Here is a 23,159-nt window from a genome sequence, read left to right as displayed (position 1 = left end):
TGGGCTGATAACAGCAATGTTTCATTGTAAATGTACCAATAATCACAGTTTAAAGTTATTTGAATTTATGGTCTTATAGTTTACATTTAAAGCCCCCAGCAGTCAATGTTTAAACTCCCAAAATCACATCTCTATTGAGAAAGTAATTTTCAAAAATAAAATCCCCCAATGCCTTAAAAGTGGCTGAGATGTAACGCTACACTTTGCATTCTTCATACCTGTGCCTTCACTGCCCTGCAATTTGACAGGATTTGTTTCTTAGGTTAATGATAAGACTGTCTTTGGAACACCTGTGATGGACTAGCGCCCTGTCCAGGGTGTGTACCTACCTTGCGCCAGTGATTCTGGGTAAACTCTGAACCCACTGCAACACTGAAATGCGTTAGTGGTTACAGAAAATGAATGAATGGATGAATGAATGTTTTTGGAACACTGCAGTTTCAGAACAGAACTGCTCCTCCATGGCATCGACTGCTTATTTCAGTCTGTATATATCTTTATATATCTCTATATTACTGTTGGGGTGTTTTTAAAGCTAAGAATATCAGAATATACTAAAGTCTTCTGCAAAGTTATCATTTGGAATTCGTGCTTTGGTGGTTTTGTTACAACTGTGAACAAAGGGAGGGGAAAGAAAACCTATTCACTATCATATAGTACACTAATATTTAACCTGTGCTAACACTGCCAATAGATATGTAAACATTTAAGCTGTGCAATAGTGTTGAGTTTAAAGAGATAGCCATAAGCTATTCAAGTTTATTCTTAATTTGTCTAGAGTTTGTTTTTTTGTGTGAATATGACTTATCAGGGTATATACTACAGTAAAATTCTATTGCAACAGTATTTTTTAATTAATTAATTAATTTATTTCTATATCAGGGTGTCAAATTATTAAAGGATTTTTATAGCTCACAGGAAGTAGAATTGAAGTCCAAAACCACATTGACATGCCAGTATGATCCAAACGATGATCTGAATGTGTTTTTCATGGGTTGGGAGAAGTTTTAGTGACGTTTTTTTTCAAAAATGATTTGGAATTCTCAGTGACTATTGAATTTAATTTATGGTTGTTGGCAAACATAGTCTTGTAGTTCTGGTTCTAAACTAAAGGACTCCAAATATGTCTAGGCTAATAGTTTTTATCTAGTGTAAGTGGAATCCTTATTATACAAAGTATATAATGACATAGTTGAGATTGTCTGAGAGAGCAGTGGGGCGCCTGAGAGAATGGAACTATTACCTTGCAGATTGGTGATAAACAAAGGAATCAATTTTTCTGTTCTCTTTATTTTAAATCTAATAATAAATAGTAAACGGCAATAAATGAATTGTGGTACAACCACAATACCATACTTGAGGTTTATACTTTGATTAAACATATTTGCATTGTTGAAATAATCTATGACTGAGGTACTACAGTATCTCACAATATCTCACATTATAGCACTCCCTCTCGTATATGGTTTTGTTAAGTCCACAATATTTTAAATTCCACATGAAATATTGCCTTTCTGGTATTCAATTTCAATCACTAACACCAGCAGATTTCCAATCTTGATGAACACATTTAACAAGTGTTCAGACTAAATTTGATTTTTAAAAGAACTTTGGTATAAAATTGGCAAGAACCAAAAGGCAGCTTGTAGAGACCATCTACATCTGTAGCAAAGTACCAACACAAAATGTGAAATATTCTTCACAAACTAAATGAACATCATACACACATCATCACATGCTGCATCTAACTAAAGCTGTCTATCATTGATGGGATAAATATTTCACAAAGCTTGTCAGTGATACCACAACATGGACTAGTGAGCTTAACTAGACAGAGCAAAGTCCTGAGGGCAAGATGCCTGTGTATTGATTTTTTCCCCCCACTTTATTCTTCAACCTCGATTTTACTGGTATGAATAATTGATGAGACAGCATCTCGCTTCGCTCCCTGAATTCCACTGAATTTCTGACTCATATGTTGGGTTTATGATTAACATCAATATAGTTATTACTATGCACTGATGCAAATACGTAATTCACATTCTAGGGTTTGACTTGCATTTTGCAAGCCATGTGTGGCCTACGTTTAAGCCAACAACAATCTGATTCATGATTTAGATCATTTAGATCATGTTCCTTGTGAAAAGAACTCTAAGTTTAATGTCACATGCAAAAACATTTCATGTTTTCTACACATGAAACTATCAACTAAAAAATTTTTTGTACATAGTTAAGTGTATGAGCTGTTTATCTGACCTGTTTATTAAAGCATTGCATCCCAAAAGCATTATATATCCATTATCCATTATATAGCTGGTTATATAGTATCACTTGGGTGATACTTGGATGTAGTGATAAAATAACTGCTTAATAACATCAATTTGCAAATTTAGTTAACAGTTGGTGAAAGCACATTATTTTAAATTTCGTCTTTAAGGATTGCACTGCAAAAAAGGTTCATCAGTTCAACCTGTGTTCATGAAAACCTGTGTTCATCAGTTAAATCATTTGATTTAATCAAATCAAACTGATTTTATTCAAATATACAATGAAACATGTTATGTTAACCAGACAAAATAAATACTTTACATCATTTAAAACCTCAAATTCTGCCTTGTTTTACTTATTAGTATAGTTACTGCTGTGATCATGTGACCTACCTTCCTTTCTCTGCAAAAGCAATTACATGATACTTCAGATTTTTTAAAAGAATCAGGATTTAATTTAGTTTTATTTGCCTGTAACCGAAACTGGCTATCAGATATTTTTAATCAAAGCCATCATTAATATGAGTAGAAGTAATAAAATGATACATAACTTAGAGCTGTTTCTTACTAAAAGAAAATGCTGTTAATGATACATGGCCCTGACATCAGCATTTAATATAATCTGTCTGCCCTTCAAGCTGGAGGTCTAATATGTAGATACTGGTAAGCTATGGTTAGACAGTATCCAAAGCAAGATGTTTTAAATGCTGCACTCTGCTGTAGTGTCTATAGCTAATTGAGATAAACTGTATAATTCATCTATTTAGGATTGTGTTTTAGCAAAAAGGTTAGCCCCCAGATTTTATATTTACCACTATTTTATTATAAGTGCTTTTAAGTGTTGACTCCCAAAGGTTGTCTGTGTAATAGACATCTGTATAGGCACATCCTTTAATATCCAGAGTGAAGGACACTCAATTCAAAACAGCTGTAATCTGAAAACCACAGAGAGGTTTGTCAAGTGCTGCTGCCAAGTGCTTTACAGCAAACCCCAGCAAAAAAAGTTTGATAAAAGTAGTTGCTCAACTTTCAGCACATTATTCACTGTATGTCTATGAGCAAAATAAAAACACTTTTAAAAACTGGCTAAAAATACTTGCTCAAGCTTTTTTTCAAGGACAGAAGTACACTGAACTTTGTGTAAGTTCAAACAGCACTGGCTTCCCTGTGATGTGGAGGACTGCTCTGTGATGTTGGGGTCAGTCTAACTTCAAGTTCAAGTTGTACATATTTCATGTCAGTTCATGTTGCATGTAAAATTGAATAGTAGAATATAGCCTCTATTTAAAAAACCAATTACTAAAAACTTGGTGATGCTTGGCAAAGTGTAAATAAAAACAAATTGCAGTGATCTGCAAATTATTTAAACCCTGCGTTTGATTGAAAACTGTACAATGACAAAATTATAAATGTTGAAATTGAGAAAGTTTATTGTTTTTTTAAATAATATTTGCCAATTTTGAATTTGATGCCAGCAACACATTCGTAATACACAAATTGTTTTTCAATGGGTGGCAGGTCTGGACTAGTTTAGCAACCAGAGCCTCCCTGTTGTAATTAATGCAGAATGTGGATTGGTACTGTTATACTTAAATAAGCAAAGTCTTCCACAAAAAAAAAGCTGTTACCTGGCTGGCTATATATTGCCACAAAACCTGTATATATAGTTCATCATTAATTGTGACCACTATACCATCTTATATGCAGGCTCTTAACCTGTGCACTTATAACAAGCGAGACCTTCCCTGTCCTCTTTAGACTGGAGGACATGGCATGCATGAAGAATTTCAAATTCTGATTTGCCAGACACATTACACATTTTCTTCTCAGTCTATTTTAAATTAACATGGGCCCTAAGAAGATGGCAGTGTATCTGAATCCTGTTTATATATATATTTGTAGCTGTGGTGCTGGTTTTGAAATGGTTTGAAAAGTTTTGAAAAGATAATGGTTTTGAAAAGACAATGGTTTTGAAAAGTGTTTCTGGGCCCATGCAGTGATTTCAAATACCGAATGTTGCCTGTATGGTATAATTTTAGAGCCTTATTCTTTGCATATACAGATTTCTCTGGATTCTTTGGATCTTTGAATGAATGGTATATTATGAAATCCCTGTTCTTTACCAATTTAAATTGAGAACCTTTATTCTTGAATTGCTGCAATCTTTCACAGCGTCTTTCACAGAGTAATGAATCCCTCCACATCTTTATATTTGAAGGACACAGACCTATCCTAGATTCTCAGTTTAAACCTAATCATGCAACAAATCTATTGCCAATTTATTTATGTGTCATTTCCCGATAAATATAGGATAGAAATGGTTTGTATATGAAGTGCTCTGTTTTTATTTACATTTTGCACAGCACCTCTACTTTTCTGGAAATGGGGTTTGTATGCTAATCACAGTTTTCACACTAGGAACTGTTATCGTCCTGACACCATATCAGTTTATAAACATGCTGGTCAAAAAGACAGGAAATTGTTTAACTTTTTGACTTTTTTTACTTTTTACTTTAAATACATAATACATAACCACTTTAGCCAAGGTGGTACATAAATGATTAATGGGTTCATGGAATTCATGAGTTGACAAGAACATGCAATGTGCATTTGGACATTTCAAAGCTTAGAAAGAAAAAAGGGGAAAAACTGGCACCACTCTGTATTATGACTACACTTACGAGAGGGTTTAAAATTAGATTAGGCTTATTAACTGTCATCAAGGCATTACAAATGATGAAATAACTGTTAAAGCACATTAAAAATAATAATAGAAAAATACAAATTACTTGTTGCTTGCTAAAAGTATGTGTGCTTGAGCCCACAATCCTATATTTATTGAAAAATCTTAGATGTCAGAGTTGATTATGATTCCTACAGCCAGCATTATAACTGTCATTAATGACTGAATTAATCAGAAATTATCACTGTTGCTCATTATAGTAATGGGTTATTCATGATTTTAAAAGTTTATAACTTGTTTACTAACCGTTAATAAACTTCATAAGCCTTGTATATGGTCAGTATATTGTAGAGGTACCAAAACAGTTAGATGAGTTTAAGGGAAAAGGAACATTTAAAGCTGATGGAGACTTCGTTGGTAAACCTCCAAAAAGGCTCTCACTCATAATCCATAATTTGAACAATCATAACCGCAAAATAACCGCAGGAGCTGAACCTGTATAGGGTAAAAAATTTAAGCATGAGGACCCCAGCCGTTGAAAACAGGTTTAACAAACCCAGTGCGCGCACCAACGGACTCACCTAGAGCAGCCATCCCCCTCTCCCCAACTGAAAAATAACATTCCCACAGTACAGCGGACAGTGCCATTTCAGTCAGATAAGACCTCAACTGATTCTGAACGCAATCATTTAGAGGAGAAAGTGACTCACTTTTGTGACAGGTAACTCCAAACCGGGAGCGTTAAGCGTCACATTCCGTCCCACTGGACGAAGACCTCCACAAACCGAAGGGATTTCTTCGCGCGCGCACAAAACACTCAAAACCCGCGAAACCCACAGCGTTTGTGTCCATTTGATGCTGGTCCCTTTTCACCGGGCTTCTTCTCGTGCTTGCCACGAGTTCCCAAGTTTTTCCCACTCCACTCGACACCAAGTAAAAGTAATATTCTTTAAACTGCAGCCGAGCTCAAAAACTCCGACATGTTTCCTTCGCCACAGCGCCTTGTGTCAGGTCCAGAGCGCTCAAAGGGGAGCTGCTGGTTGTAGGACTCCAGTCAGGTGTGTGTGGGTGTGTGTGTAAGTGTGGGTACGTAAGTGTGTTTGTGTATGAGCGAATGTGAATGTGTGTTGGGTCGTGTGTCGTAGCTGTAGCTCCACCGCTGCCACTCCTGACACAGGCTCCCTCCCTCCTTGCTAAAATCAGGGAGTTAACCACATCTACGCCAGCGAGAGGAGACACGGAGAAAGTAACAATGGAAACCTCAGCCCCAGAGTACAGTCCACAATTAGGTTAATCCCCAGCTAGACTTGTTCTCTCAATGAATCTCTCAGTTTAAAAACCATTAATTATAACCCGCGGACGAAGTCCCATATGGGCCTACTGACTCAGATATTGTTATTAACTCTGCTCATGATGCCCAGATACTCCTCTTCAAATCTTCAGGCTGAGTGGTTTCATATTTAAAAGGAAATTGTGCAATGACTGTAAAAACATAAATCTTTAATTTTCACAAATAAGTCATTCTGAATGTGTACCATTCTAGAAAATATGTACCATTCTTAGTCAGTATTGTTCACAGTGGTGGTGACTTTAATCAGATATCCAAAGCTGAATGATATCTGAGACATTAGTTATATTTAGGCCTAAAACATATTTTTTCGAAGTTATTCAAGGCTCCAACTTCTAAGAAATACTAAATAATAATAATAACAATAATAATAATAATAAAATAAAATCACATAATATAAAATGTAGAGGTGGTGTTTTGGTTTGTACCATGACCCTGAAATGCATTAAGCATAACAGATGATGATGTTCTGGTTTATGATGTCACAATTGGCAGAATATCAGAGGAATATAATTGTTAAGATATCACAAAGAAAAAAAAAAAGAATAAAAGCCTCATGCTATATCTATTTTAATTAAAATGGTCACAAATCATTTTATCAGTGAACATACAAGCACTCTAATCAATGATTATTAGGTATACATTTCTGTAGTGTTAGTAACTTAAGCAGTATGTTTAATATAATTGTCTTGCAGCAAACACTGCATAGAATCTGATTAGTTAAAATGCTTCTGTTCACTTCAGTCTTTGTTCATTCCATCATTTTGCTACAGGTAAGGCTTCAACTCACTTAGATCAATGCTCTGCGTGACATGTTATTTTTTATTAAGTTATAACCTCCTTGTTCTATTAAAATGGTCATTCTGTTATGTTCTGCCGTTAAGGCAATAGCCATATATGGGATTATAGTTTTTATTGTTTCACTGTTTTTCTTCAAGACTGAACATATTGTAGCATACGCCACAGGCTCCGCATGTGGTGGGGAGCACAGGGAACAAGGCCATGCAGAGTAGCTCCCAGCAAGTTCTGCACAAAAGAGATGTTGGTGTTCATGTAGCATTGGGATGTTTGGTTTACTGTTGGACAAGCAACAAGATCTCCTAAAATTTAAATATATAAAGAGAGCACCCCATTTTGTGTCATTATAATTTGTAGTTATTTTATGTTTACTGGTGAGTTAAGGGGCGGCACGGCGGTGCAGCAGGTAGTGTCGCAGTCACACAGCTCCAGGGACCTGGAGGTTGTGGGTTCGTTTCCCGCTCCGGGTGACTGTCTGTGAGGAGTTGGTGTGTTCTCCCCGTGTCCGCGTGGGTTTCCTCCGGGTGCTCCGGTTTCCTCCCATAGTGCAAAAACACAGGTTGCAGGGGGATTGGTGACTCAAAAGTGTCCGTAGGTGTGAGTGAATGGGTGTGTGTGTCTGTGTTGCCCTGTGAAGGACAGGCGCCCCCTCCAGGGTGTATTCCCACCTTGCCCCCAATGATTCCAGGTAGGCTCTGGACCCCCCGCAACCCTAAATTGGATAAGCAGTTACAGATAATGAATGAATGAATGAATGAATGAATGGTGAGTTTAGGGCTAGAGTTAAGTTTAGGTTTAGGGTTAGATGTTATTGAGAGTATTCATCAAGGACCAGAAGCTGCCATGGTATTTTTGTAGCTTTTGGAAAATTGCTATTTCTAATCTTTTGGAATGGAAAGTTTAAGGTTGCAGTTAGAGTTAGCATTAAGTGTAGGGTTGCGATAAGGTAATATTTAAGGATGACTGTTCATGCAGGTTTCAGAAATTCAGGTGAACATACGCTTTTTAAAACTAGTAGTCAATATGCAAACCCTGAGAGTGGTCTTTAAGTAATGCATGTATAAAAATTCAAGGTGAGATTAGCCTGTGAACAAGGGCAGTTGGCTTTTTGTTGTTGTGTGTAAATCCAGCACTCCCTGTGTTATGAGCCCCCCACCACCACACAACTTGTTATACCCTACCACTTGTTACACCCCACCACCCCTGCCACTGTCCTTGCCATCCAGTGATTCATCAGTGAATTTTAAGGCAGATGATTGATGGAAATAGCAGGCCCAGCAGATGATTGGTTAAAATAGTGGACAGATGAAACACATCGACATTAGTTGAGTGCTCAGGAGCTCTGCAGTACTCACGCCGCTGCAGTGTTGGGGGTAGGCTGGACCATAGACATGGGCTGTGGCTAACCTGAGATACTGTTAATAACTTCAGTGCACTGATAGATACCAATCACTACATATCACTGGAGGAAGAGTGGACATGAGCAACATCAGGTTCATGTTGGGAAGATATCTTCTGAGCATGAGTTTTAGTTAGTGATCGGCAAGTGTCATTCCTCTCTCCTTGTTGGCTACCCCAGCAAAGACACAGAGAAAGGCAACAGCGGCAATAGCAGGAGTAGAGCAGGACAACGCCTTCAGTATTGCAAATGGCAGAGAGTGTTCTGCTGCACCTGGACATGAGAGTAACCAGCACTTGTGCACTGCCAGAGGGGCACCCACTCTAACACACTCTAAGAACTTACCCTAGACTGATACTGTGGTCCCTGGGACAGCTTACTATTGAGGAAGGGCTGTGTGGTGTCTGCCACAGGCTCCGCTAAAAAGAGACGTTGTTGCATTTTTTTGTTGTTTATATACTGTTGTGGTTTATTGGTTATGACGCAATATTTTTAATTAGAGTGTTCATTTGATTAGCTTCCAATTTGTTTGCTGTTCAACAATGTACTGAAGGTTTTTTTTTTTCTGAGTTTCTTATTGATTCATTCAGAATTAAAATGCTTTACTGCAACTGCCACTGCTTCAGTTCTCAGATTGCCAGTAGACTGTAACCACAAGGGCCTTTGCTATTTTTCATATTCATGAACTAATGGCACAATGACTCACAACCTCCCAAGACACAATTGTATTTCCAATAGTCCTATTACTTATGACTGAAATGAAAATGGAAAGGGTATATATAACAAAGCTAATAGTTGCCTAATGGTTACAAGACTCGTGTGTGTGTGTGTGTGTGTGTGTGTGTGTGTGTGTGTCTGTGTTTGTTTGTTCACTGCCATGGATGGGTTAAATTAATATTTTCACTTAAAATGCATTTGATGATTTTAAAACTCAGTCTGGAACGTGCTCCATCAGGTATTCTAAAGACAAAAAAAAAACAGCATCAGATCAAAAAGAAAGAGACTATCAGTTAATTGATGCTAAAACATGTATCACTTGTTTTCTCTTTTATGTTACTGTTAATACTCTGTTGCTATCTGAACATGTTATATAAATTCTAATCTCTTGCTGTATGTATATTTTAATCTCTCTTTGTTCCAGCTGTGGCTAATGCATCCTTATCCTTGAAATTTTCAAAAGTTGAGCAGTTTCATTTGTGTTATGAATGTCATTGTCAAGAAAGCTTGGTTTTTGTCAGCTTTAGGTTTTTTTTAAAAGCTTACACTCCCCATTTTACCCTTGGGGCATTGTAAAGCACTGGGAGTTTCAACACTCTTTCAGCTCTGAACACCTTGGAGGTTTGTGATGAATAAGAGAAAACACTTTCAAAGGCAGATTTCTTTTTTTGCTGCCAGAAATATGTCTTTTTTGGAAAGGCAGTATTCTTGTCTGAAAGTGTCTATAAATTAGAATCAACTACTTTTTATCATTTTACATATAGTATAGATTTTATGCTATTAAAACATAGAAAAGCCCAATCATAACAATATTTAACCAAGCTTCAAACAATAATGCTGACTCCAGGATATTTTTACATGCACAAAATTACATTTTCAAATGTCACATTTGTGTGCACTCCTTTTACAATGAGATGACTACCCAAAGTTGATGTGACATTGTCCTTTTTTATTATTCAGGTCCACTTTTGGAGCTTGTAATATCCTAGCTACTGCCACTGATTTTGAGAAATGCTCAAGCACCATATAAGCAATACTTTACTAAATGTGTCATTCCAGTTTGTCATTATGACCATGCTGGAAGAGCAGATAATTGGGCGAACACTCCACTGTGTGTGTGCGTGTCTGTGTGAGACAGAGAGGAAGAGACGCAGAGTTAAAGGGATTTTACACTGTTCACTGGTAAGAATGAGCCATTATTTTGCACTGCCAGGGAACATGAAAAAAAAGAGTACAGAGAATTCTCAAGATTCCTTCGTGTATGGCCCTGGTGGGCCACAACAGGCAAAACAGGGTGACCAGGAGAAGGATTAAAGACAGCCTTCACATTAGTGCATGCTCACAATGTCTACCAGTTCGTTTGTGTGCATGAGTATGCATGTGTGTGCATGTGGGGCTTGTCCCCTCCCAAAACAATTTGGGTGTCTCTGCTTAGGCCTTTGTGTGGAGGTCACCCTCTTCCCTCAAACCCTTCACCCTTCAATCAATCATGGCACTGTTCACTTTAGACACTCCTTTCAGTCTCCTTTGCTGCTACAAATACTCTGCATTTAACTGACAAGCACTCAGAGGGAGTCCTCTACCTGCTATGATAGTCATGCAGTAGTGCCAAGTTTACACTCAGAGGGCATTGGGGCTGACTGAAAGGGAGTATGGTTTGGGTGAGTGGGTGCAGACAATAGCGACATGTCTGCAGTATCTGTTAAGAGGCCTTTCCAGACATGACACTGCCACATTTGTTTTTGGATATTATAGTCAAGAAAAAAAGGTCCTGGGCAGGTGGTCTGTCTCTATAAGGATGTTTTGGGTGGTGCCTCAGACCACCAAGCATGTGTGAATGGCACAGTTACATGGTACTCCAAGTAAGGTCACTGAAAAGGACCAGTGAGATGGATAAATTCTGAAACTCGTGTATGTACTGCATTCACGTACTTTCTGTACCTCTTGTCTACTGATATATTGCAAGATTTATCTTGTAATCAGCTTTTATATTTATTCCATTTGATTCCATTCCACATTCCATTATTTTGTTCTGGCAAATTAACCCAATGCTGCTGCTTTATATATTTTTTAATATTTAGATACATTCAGGAAATAGTTTGGGACAAAACTTACAAAACAGGGCTGGGTTTCCGAAAAGCATATTAGAACAAAGAATATTTTTAAGTGGTAGCATGAGCTTCACATTGAACACTCTCCCTGTTAAGATAATCCTGACAGTAAGATGTTTTTGGGAAACTGTGCCATACTTCATAAGAAGGCAATCTGAGTGGTTTTGAGGTTTTTAGAAATTATATTAAAAAAATACATTGTTTTAAATCACTATTGGTTTTAGCTATGCTTAATAAACATTTTATATATTTAATATTAGGTCACATAATGTCACGAAAAACTAGGGAATTGGCATCAAACACTAGAAAACTCAACCTCTGTGTCTGATCCACTAAAAGTATGCATGATCCACATACCAACACAACACACACTAACACTCCAAAACTACAGCAGTGTCACAGTGAAGTATTCAAACGGCAAATAATACTGGCTTCGTGGTGGTCCTGTGACGGTCTTGACCATTAAACATATAGGGTGAAAGGGGGCTTAAAAATATGCAGGGTACCTTTGGATTGCTGTCTGTAATTGCAGGACTCTATAGAAGACCTATAGGGTCAGTGGACTTGGTAAAATGGACAGAGTGTCAGATCGGTGTATACAATACAATGGAGTGAGCATGTTGGTTAAATTAGACTAGGAGTCAAATTATATTGTTAACCTGTATTAAATACATATTTATACAGACCTGACAAATTAACAGATATAAATCTAAGCATTATTTATAATATACAATTACAGTTTTTTAAATAATTTTGTTTCAATCCAGTGTCCGTGTTCCTTTCTCTCTATTTATTTCCTTTACATGTGTATTTAACAGGGTGCAAATTATGACAATTTTGGGGTCAAATTGTTCTTTAAAATATAATGGGAAACCAGTACAGCGTAGGCGAGTGCTTGAGTAAATTGAAGTCTTACAATCCTTACAGAGTCTTGCTTGTTTACTGTAATGTCTGCATTACATTAATGATAAATCCATTACACAAGCTAAAGTGTCAAATACCACACCACAACCTTTGTAGTCAGGGGTCACCTACAATATATTATAGAGCTAAATCACACACTGCTATTGTTTACTATCATACAAAATTTAGGCATGTACCTGACTAATAGACCACCCAATAATCAAAATCTTTCAACTGTTTTTCTTGCCTGAAAAGTTCATATTATACAGAATCACTTCCACTGGAACCATGTGTTAATTAATTCTGAATAAATGGGAATAAAGACTACTGAAAGTAGCTTAGACTTATGTCCTACCTCATCCATTCATACTAGAACCAATACAGCATCTACAATGTGAAATGATAAGGGGAGAGTGGTGGAAGGCCTTTATATAGAATCTTGGCTATTGTTAGTCTCCAAAGTAAACTCTCTTTTAGTGAATCACATTAAGTAAAACAAATCTAAAAAAAACAAGAGCAAAGAGAAACTAGGCAAGCCTAGTGTTGACGGACCGCCATTAGCCATATAGCCATTGTCACAGAGGTGTTTCTTGCATTTCAAAAACAGGAAAGCCCAAAATGCATACCCTTGTCATTGGAAGGTCTGGAGAAGCTTTGGTGCTTTGTTTACAACAATAACAAATAATAACAAACTATAAAAACAGTTATCTTGTCAGTTGCTGACAGTGTGTGTATGATCATGGAAAGCCTGTTATTTTCTGTTCATACCACACTACAAAACTGAAGCAGTGTGTTGAGATGACCTTAAAGCAACTTGTTTACCAGAAAACATCAAGATAACATTTTAACATTTAAGTTTTTGAAAATTTCTAAAACCAAGCACCTTAACATTTTATTAACCAAGTGATCTATACTTGATAAAGGAACAGGGCATCGCTGGGAACTAGATATTTATTACTGACTTACATTTCTATAAGGGTCTGACTGAAACTGTGCTGTAACAAATTCACAGCCTCATTTACTTTGAGTAACACCTTGCTCTGGTTTTCTGGCTTTAATCATCCGGAGATTTCATGTAAAGTTAAACAAAAACTGTGCAGATGTAATTTACTCATCAGAAAGCCAGTTTGATGTGTATTCGTGTCGTTAAAGGGACAGACAAGAAACCAAAAGGTTGGTTTTTACCCCAACAACGTTCAACACAATTCGGTTTGAGGTTCCAGTAAAACTGCTCACTGCTGTGAATGGTGGACCTACAGAACTGTAGTGACACATGTGTGTCCCAATTCAGCTCTTAACTCTCTGACCCCTTGAACACTTTAACCCTCGCGCCTTCTGCTCACCTTTCAACAACGTCATCAAAGTGAACACTTCAATGAAGGTGTGTCAGCAGATGAAGCAGTCAGCTTAGCGGAGGCCTATGCCATGGCAAGACCTACAGAGGGAACATTCCAGCTGGGAAGATTCAACAGAAATCTTCTGCCTGCAGTTCAAAGAGACGGGAGTCCAAAGGGGTGGTTCAAAGTGGGTTTGTGCCTAAAGTTTCCAAGCCCACTAGCAAGGGTCAACAAAGTTTTAAATCTGACAAAATGTAACACAGGGAAAAAAGTGAAGCCAGGTACATTCCGTGTTTTCAAATGTTTTAACTGCAATAAACCCGTCCAGAAAGCTAGAATTAGCAATGCTGTATCCTTGGGCGATGAACCTAAGGAAATGAGAGCTAATGTAAAAAAAAACAGCTGAAAGCACTGATAGACACAGAAGACAGTCAGACACTTATTCTAAACAAATACTTAGTGGATGAAATGCTAAAATCAATAGGCAGACTGAAAGCAAAGTGTGTGCATGGGGACGAATAGTTTATCCTATTGTTGATGATAAAAGAGCAAATTTCAGCAACTGGTGCTGAAGGAACAGAAAAGTTTGAAAATAAGCGAAATAAGACATGTACACTGTTTAGAAGCACAGCTGGCGCTAAAGGGCACTTGTGGTTTAGCAAATCACAGCAGATTTTTCAGCAAATTGAGGCTCAGAACAGACATACTTACAGGATAAAGCCATACACCTGTGAGCACAAGGTCGAGTGAAGGATTTTCTGAGAATTATGTCTGTTTACAGCTTAATTCCTTTCTCTTTTAAACTAAACTCAGTGCTCAACTTACAACTGTGGTGGGCTACTGGCTCCCTGTGGCTCTCTTAAATGCACATGAATATTTTAGCCGACTTTTAAAGACAGAACCGAAATTTGACACAACACACACGTCATAAATACCACCCTAATTTTAAGATATTTTTAAATATTGTGGTATACCGTATTATCATTGTACCGGCCAACCTTAGGCGAGCTACTGCCATTCATGTCCGCAGTGTCAGTTAACTGCTCCCCCGTATAAATCGCACAGAGCCAATAGTTGATGAACCCTTTACCCACATAGTGCTGGATATCGTTGGTCCTTTGCCATGTAGTTGTTCTGTACGGTTGTAAGGATTTAGGGCTTACGACAAGAAATGGGATGGGGGAAAGCCTGCAGACAGACGACTTTGTCCAGTGAAAAGAAGACATTTGGTCACTGCCGAATGTCCCAAATTTTAGTTCAAGAACTGGAATGTGTAATATGGCTGAACTAACAGTTCATACTCGCACATGCGCATTTCAACATTAGGCGTCAGTCAGTCAGTTAGCGCAAATGCCTCTTCTAGACCGGCCCAATACACGGTCCGGCAATAACACAAGGGTAAGTCTAGAGAGTGCACATTAACTTTATTTTCTGGATTGTTCAAATAATATTAAATATATAAAAGGAATGACATATGCTGAGGACCTCTTGTGTGAAGACAATGACTGACAGTTAAATCTGCTGAGCTGAGGAACCAGGAAAGCGTGGAAGACAACACAGATGCATATTCCCTGCTGTAACCATTTGAGCAGAAGAGAAACACCCATTCATGGATATAGGCAAATCAGTGTAAAATATCTCAGAAGTATGTGATGATGATTATTGTGGTAAATCACATGTTCTGAAACTAATGAATACAAAGCACCATGAAACTCTGGTAGTGTCTGCAATGAAAGAAACTGACCATGTCCTTCTCTGTATGTGCACTGTAAATTATTTTAAAGGATCTATAATTACATTCAGAACTACAGTCAATTCAAAATAGAAGCTGCATTCCTTATTTATAAAAAAGGACAGTAATAGTCACTTACATAAATCAGAGTTTTATTTCTATTTTGTAGTCTATATGTAGTCTTATACTTAGAAGTGCAATGGATTTGAAACATAGTTACATGCCTTATTAGTAAAGTGTTTGTAAGATACCCAGTAATAACCACATATTTCTAGTATCATACCCTTTACTTACTCAGTACTTATTTTATCTTACAGCTTACTTAACAGGTACTTACACTGTACTTACCCAGTAATTAACGAGCTATAATTTAAAGTGTTACCAAAAACTGTGATGTTTTATTCAGCTTTCAATATGAACATATAAAATATTTGGGTCTTAAAAGGTTTTAGGTTTAGTTCTAGAACAAAGCAAGGCACTGAAGGAAAAAAACAAAAACAAAACAAAAAAAAAATCACACACAACAACAGCTTTTGAATAACTTTTGATTTCAGATGCAAACATAATCTATATATCAGAAAATAACATGACTGTGAAACAACACTTGTTTCAGCTTGACCAAACTTAGCTTAGAGCTCTAGTATCCTCATTCATTGGATCTAAAAAAACACTCAGCATTATTCTATGACCCATTCAGAAACACCCAAATATCTGCCATCCACTCCAGATCAGAGGGCAAATGGGGGGAATACAACACCAGACCTCTGGAGGAAAACTGATTAGCTCATCTCTTGGGAAATGGTTGAAAAGAGGAGTCTGAGTTCTCTACTGGTACTTAGTCTGTGGAAGGAGTTTTCTCTATCGTGACAGAATTTTCTTAAATATCTGACTTTTTTTTCTTCACCATCATTGAAAACCATCATTGAGAAATGTGTATCTTATGTGTATTTTAATGTGAGCCAATCTGCCAATGCCTCCCAGTGTGGATGGTGCTGAGGTTACATGAAGTTTCAGTTTGGGTGAGCCTTCTAACTGCATACCTTAAGCTCTGCCTAGTGTGGGCAGGGCCAGTGCAACTACTCACTGCTGGTATGCTCTGCTCCCTTTAGCTGGAGAGGCAAGCTGGCCACTCCAGGTCAAAGTGTGTCACTGGTTCTGTGTGGACCAGAAGATGTCTCGAGGCTGAATGAGGTGGTCCTTCTGTTTGGGGCCAGCGTACTGTACCCCAGGAGAAAGACCAGAAGGAGAATGAGCTGTTCCTCCAAATGGAGAATGCCACAACAATACTCTGGAGGAATACTCTAAGCTCAGCTTTTGAAGAATGCGTTCTCTGCTGATACTTAATCTGTGAAACTAGTTTTCTCTATTGTGGTAGAATTTTCTTAAATATCTGACTTTTTCTTCACCATCATTGAGAACCTTAGTCATTTGAAAGGAAACGTTATCTTATTACATTAGGATGTAAGATAATCTGCCCCTTCCTCCAAGTGTGATTTGGGTGAGCTGTCTGACAGCATGCCTTAACCTCTGCCCAGTGTGTGCTGGGCCAGTGGGACTACCCACTGCTGGTATGCACTGCCCTCTTTAGCCAGAGAGGCTAGCTGGCCAGGCCAAATTTTTCTCGTTCTCTGCCCCCTCTGTGTGGACCAACAGATGTCTCGAGGCTGAACGAGAATGAGGTGAGCATCTTGTTTGGGGCCAGCATACTGTACCACAGAAGAAAGACATCAAGGAGAATGAGTTGCTTCTCCAAATGGAAAACACCTCACCAACCCCCAGTAGGAATGGTAGGGTCAGACTGATGAGCTCAGCTTTTGGAGAATGGCTGAAAAACAGAGTTTACATTCTCTGCTGATACTTAGAGGCGATCTCTGGTGGCCACTGGGGGTTCCGTGGCATTAGGGCTCGTGCTTGCGCAGCATCACAGCCGTGCTGTTATTTCATGATAACACACTCCCTCTCATGTTCTATTGCCTAAAAGACACCGACTTAAGGAAGCCCCGGATAAATGTGGCCGGATTTTTAAGGTGGAACGTGAAATTTCAGCAGCAGTTTGTACAGATAGTTTTTATAGACAGTCGAAATATAAAGGGAGTCTTTTTAAATTGGTCGGGTTATGTGTCCATTTATTTGCCATATTTATTTACTTAAGATCGAAGTCTAAATAAAATTGCAGATTTTTTGTAATGTGGAGTTTTTAAATTTGGCCTGCAAAATATAATGGGAGTCTTTTTAATGTGGTATTTATTTTAATGTGACTCTATCTATGAAGTGATCATATAACACTGAAATGAATAAAGCGACAAGACACTAGAGACAGGTATCACTTGGCAGTCATACTGGATCTGAGTAAAATAAATGTCATGTTTTATATTGAGAGATCCAGAATTCATCCATTATTTTATTTTATTTTATTTTTCAAATTACGGAAAACAACAAAATAAAACCTCAAGTACTTCTTTAAATAACTTTTCAATCGTTATTGAAATAATTTTTTATTTTACTGAACTTTCTAATTGATATTATATGTGACAAATCGAACCATAACGCCTCTCACCCATAAAAATCACTCACCGCTCTCTCCCTCTCTCCTCTGATCGGACTGCTGTGCTGGGGGCCATTCTATATTATATTCGACACCTGCATGCGTCTAAAATACAAACAGCCTCAATCAATAAAACATTCATTCATTCATTATCTGTAACCGCTTATCCAATTCAGGGTCGCTGTGGGTCCAGAGCCTACCTGGAATCATTGGGCGCAAGGCAGGAATACACACTGGAGGGGGCGCCAGTCCTTCACACACCTACAGACCCTTTTTTTTTGAGTCGCCAATCCACCAACCAACGTGTTTTTGGACTGTGGGAGGAAACCAGAGCACCCGGAGGAAACCCACGCAGACACGGGGAGAACACACCAACTCCTCACAGACAGTCACCCGGAGCAGGAATCGAACCCACAACCTCCATGAAACAATAAAACATGTCATATGAATAAACTTTGTAAACAAGAACAAAGAGGAACTAGGTAAGCCTAGTTTAACCGGACCTCCATTAGCCATATATCATATGTGTCACAGAGGTTTTTCTGGCATTTTACAAACAGGAAAGCCCAAAATACATACATGGCATCTCTGGGAACTAGTTATTTATTATTATTATATACTATTTATTACTGACATACATTTCTTTAAGGGTCCGACAGATAAAACAGTGCTGTAACAAATTCACAGCCTCGTTTATTTTGAGTAACACCTTGTACAGTTTCGTGTAAAGTTAAATAAAATCTGTGCAGATGTAATTGAATTTCTGTTAGTTAAATATATAGTAAAAAACAAAAGGCTGGGTCACAGAAATATTCTCCAAACATAAAGAAAAGACTATGATAAATATTACCTCAACAACATTCAACATATTTCTGTTCGAGGCTCCAGTAAAACACTGAACGGTCCAATTTATACTCATGGAGGTCCTGAAGTGATACTCATGAAGCAGCTTGAGTGTGTCCCAATTCAGCTCTCAACCCTCTGACCCCTTGAACACGCATTTTTAGGTCCCAAAAAGAGTACTTGTCCAGGGAAAAGAGTACCTCTGGTCACCACTGAAAGGTCCCAAATTTTGTTCACAAACTGGAATGTGAAATATGGCTGAACTGGCAACAGACGGTGTAGTGACGCCACGTTAAGTTCTGTGAAATATGGCTGAACTTACAGTTCCTGCTCGCGCATGCACATTAGGTGTCAGTCAGTCAGTAAGCATAAATGCCTCTTCAAGGACAGTCCAGTAGGCGGTCCGGCAAAAAATAATCTGTAATTTAACAATAGTTCTTAAACAATATTACTTTTGAGCAACTGCTAAAATACAATTAAGCACAAAAAACACTGTATATATCAGTTTTGGTAAATGAAAGGCATCTTATACGTAGACAGTGTACATAATCATTCTAATTATGATCTGGGAGGGCAGCACAGTGGTGCACCAGGCAGTGTCGCAGTCACACAGATCCAGGGAGGTTGTCCAGTTTATTATTATTATCTTTCAAAGAGAAACTTGATTTGTAACAGTCACTAACAATCCCATCCTTATATACAGAAAAATATATGAACAAAGACATAAAATACAACTAAGACATACATTGGCAGAACAAGTTCATATACACCATAAAGAAGCAAACAATATGCAGCGGAGGACAGAGTTCTTTATTTTGCTCTCTTATTTAGCAGTAAAATTGTGCTAGGAATAAAATAATTCTTTATTCTATTGCAGCATATTTTCAGAAGACTGTAGCGTAAACCCACTCAAAGAAGCTGGAACTCTCCCTTCAGAGGAGGATCAACAGATACAATAATTAACTCAGCTTTATTCAATATATACTTCAGAGAAGTGCTGAGAAGATTTTTATTCTTAATACTCAAGTTTTCAAACCAGGCAATGAATGCGAATGTCTGATTCAATAAAAAACTTGCCTTAAAACAAACCTGAAACCTACTCAGTTTTCTCAAAGTTTCAGGTGTGTTCAAAGCTCGTGACTTTCAAATCCCACTCCGAAAATCCAAAAACACACGTTGGTAGGTGAAATTGGCGAATCATAAGTGTCCGTAGGTGTGTATGTGTTTGTCAACCTGTGAGAGACTGGTGCCCCCTCTATGGTGTATTCCTGCCTTGCGCCCAATGCTTCTGGGAAGGGACCCACCACAACCCTGAACTGGATAAGCGAATGAATGAATGAACGAATGAATGAATGAATGAATGAATGAATGAATGAATGAATCCCTGGACCCAGCAGGACATTACCCAAGGCTTTACACTGCCTAAACCAAAAGTAAGTGGTCATAATGTTTTGGTTCGCACAGTGTATGTAAGTCATATCCTTTTGCAGGAAGCTGCTGTGTGTCCATGGGTGTTCCATGTCTATCCGTTTGTGGGTGGATGTGTGTACAATTGCATCATATCACAATGTTCACTACAAGGATTTCCGACAGTGGCTGTGCCCAGGGTGGGTGAAAAGGCTACATCCTTTACTGACACCCACCACTCTTCCTGCACTGTAACTGCAAGTCACGAAAGAAAACAAAACCTACTGTCTCTGGATAGCACGCATGAGGAGTCACACTAAAACCAGGAGTATCAGTGACAGTTCATACATTCTCACTAATGGACCAGACGAGGGGCACCTCAGCCTTCAAGCCTGGAGGGCAGGAATGTAATCTGAGAGACTGGATAAAGTGCACAAAATACCAAGAGTATCCCTTTGTCTTCTGCATATGAAACACTAACAGAGGATGTGCTTCTGATATAAGGTGCTAGCCTGCATTTATCATTCTGAGGAAATGCTGATAATACAAAGTCTGTGAAATAAATAAGACCGAATTTGTTCATTTATTGTGGTATGGTCACATAAAGACATATATTTTTTGTTTTGATTGAGCTATTTTGATTATTTTGATTGGGGGTTGAAAAAGCAATAGTTTGAGATTGAAACATTTATATATCCTTCTTACCTATAATGTTAAATTTTACAATAAATTTACAATATCCATGCCTGGAATAATCTTGAAATATGATTGCAAACACCCCTACACCGGATACTATTGCTTGTTAAGTTTTACCTGCCTTACGCATATTATTCGTCACGTCCTCATTAAGGTAGTGCCTGCATGAGCCAGAGAAGACATTTTGTGTAAGTAGCTATCCAGCTTTTTAAAAACACTTTATTGCCTTCAGTAAATCACTCACATGAAGATGTTTGATTGTTCAATTTTACCGTTCCACTTTAAATGCTTCATTGTCAACACAGGTGTCAGGCTGAAGATGTGTTTTTTATGCACTTTGAACGTAACTTTGACTTAATGTGGAACAAAACATTCAAATAAGAAGCCAGTTTGCTTTTTCTGCACAACATTAGCAGAAATGTATAAAACTCAATAACTTAAACAATAACTTAACATCTATTATAAGCTCATTGTAATGTATGCACCATTTTAAAGTGTAAAGGAAAAATTGAACAAGAACTGAAAAACTTCATAATCTGGTGGCTGTAGTAGTAAGGCATTAGTTGCTGCTGTGAGTAATTCTACAGTAAACACAAATATTACTGCCATGAATCAATCCACTGATGTATAAACTTGAAATACATGGCTGAGGCAGATTGGTTAAAATGATTTTTTTGTATTTCACAGAGAGAACTTAAGGCGGTGCCACTACACCATGTGTTGTTATTCGTGATTTTGCTGTCTTTAGGATGTCCCCCATCCCATTTTTTGACATAAGCCCTAAATCCTTCATTAAAGTGTTCACGTTGATGACGTTGTTGAAAGGTGAGCTGAAGGCGTGAGGGTTATAGTGTTCAAGGGGTCCGAGAGTTAAGAGCTGAATTGGGACACACATGTCGCTTCAGTTCTGTAGGTCCACCATTCACTGCGGCAAGCAGTTCAATGTTTTACTGGAGCCTCAAACAGAAATGTGTTGAATGTTGTTGAGACAATATTTACCATAGTCTCTTCTTTATGTTTGGAGAATGTTTCTGTGACCCAGCCTATATATTTAACAAACAGAAAGTAATCTTGTCTGTCCCTTTAATGACTCAAATACACATCAAACCGTTACTGGCTTTCTGATGAGTAAATCTGCACAGATTTTATTTAACTTTACACAAAATCTCTGTATGATTAAAGCCAGAACACCAAAGTGAGGTGTTACTCAAAGTAAATGAGGCTGTGAATTTGTTACAGCACACTTTCAGTCAGACCCTTATAGAAATGTAAGTCAATAATAAATATCTAGTTCCCAGCGATGCCCTGTTCCTTTATCAAGTATAGATCACTTGGTTAATAAAATGTTAAGGTGCTTGGTTTTAGAAATTTTCCAAAACCTAAATGTTAAAATGTTATCTTGATGTTCTCTGGTAAACAAGTTGCTTTAAGGTCATCTCAACACACTGCTTCAGTTTTGTAGTGTGGTATGAACAGAAAATAACAGGCTTTCCATGATCATACACACACTGTCAGCAACTGACAAGATTTTTTATAGTTATATTTAGTTACATATAGTTATATTTTTATGGTTTGTTATTAACTGTTATTATTGTAAACAAAGACATTGACACGAAGCACCAAAGCTTCTCCAGACCTTCCAATGACAAGGGTATGTATTTTGGGCTTTCCTGTTTTTGAAATGTCAGAAACACCTCTGTGACAATGTTGCCTAGTTTCTCTTTGCTCTTGTTTTCTTCCAATCACTTTTTATCTGTGCCTCAAGCTTCGACTTATGTTCTTCATGATCTGGTCCTATTTATCTTTCTGTCTTTCAAGATTTCATTGATACACTCTCAAATGTATTCTAGGGAAGTCATTCAGTCATTTTGGCTTTACATCATTGTTTTGCTTTGGTTAATCACACACAGAAATATAACTCCATCTATTAGGGGATCTCTCTGAGACTTAGTAGAACAATGAGAAAGAAATAAGCTTATGTGAGATGTCGCAGATTCTTTTGTAAACTGGCTGAAGCAGGATGAACCCCACAAAATCCCTGTTGAACAAGCTGTCAGTGTTATTTTAGTCTTCCTGGCTGCATTAGCATCTGCTGAAAAAGTATTGGATGTAACCCAAACATGAAGCAAACACAAATATACATTCATGAAACATTGACAGTAACACATAGCTGTGTCTTTGTGTTACTTTTCACTGTATTACTCAGTGTGACTGCACACTGAGCGTCTTCAAAAACACAAAGATTTAGAGCTTATTTTTGACAGAAAACATGTTGCTGTAAAACACTTAAGCATAATCTTTATCCTATCTATTAGCATAGCTGCAATTAGCATATTTCAGTTGTTCCTTCATTCATCTAAAGTCAGTGAGTCC

General features: G+C 37.8%; 1 protein-coding gene across 3 annotated transcripts in view; it reads right to left on the bottom strand.

Moving 5' to 3' along the window:
- sema3gb (sema domain, immunoglobulin domain (Ig), short basic domain, secreted, (semaphorin) 3Gb) overlaps positions 1 to 23,159 on the bottom strand; it is a 63,645-nt gene that overhangs the window by 39,474 nt on the left and 1,012 nt on the right. For 2 of the 3 annotated variants that reach the window (XM_066643455.1, XM_066643458.1), the window contains exon 1: positions 5,661 to 5,912. The exons of the other annotated variant lie outside the window; for it this stretch is intronic. The gene's annotated coding sequence lies outside the window, so the exon portion shown is untranslated. Of the gene's footprint in view, positions 1 to 5,660; positions 5,913 to 23,159 lie in introns of those variants that run through there. 3 annotated transcript variants of the gene reach the window in all.

This window comes from Hoplias malabaricus, chromosome 14 (assembly GCF_029633855.1).
Source record: "Hoplias malabaricus isolate fHopMal1 chromosome 14, fHopMal1.hap1, whole genome shotgun sequence".
Classification (NCBI taxonomy): Eukaryota; Metazoa; Chordata; class Actinopteri; order Characiformes; family Erythrinidae; genus Hoplias; species Hoplias malabaricus.
The sequence above is the reverse complement of the archived record's forward strand: the minus strand, read 5'-3'. Positions and strand labels throughout refer to the sequence as shown.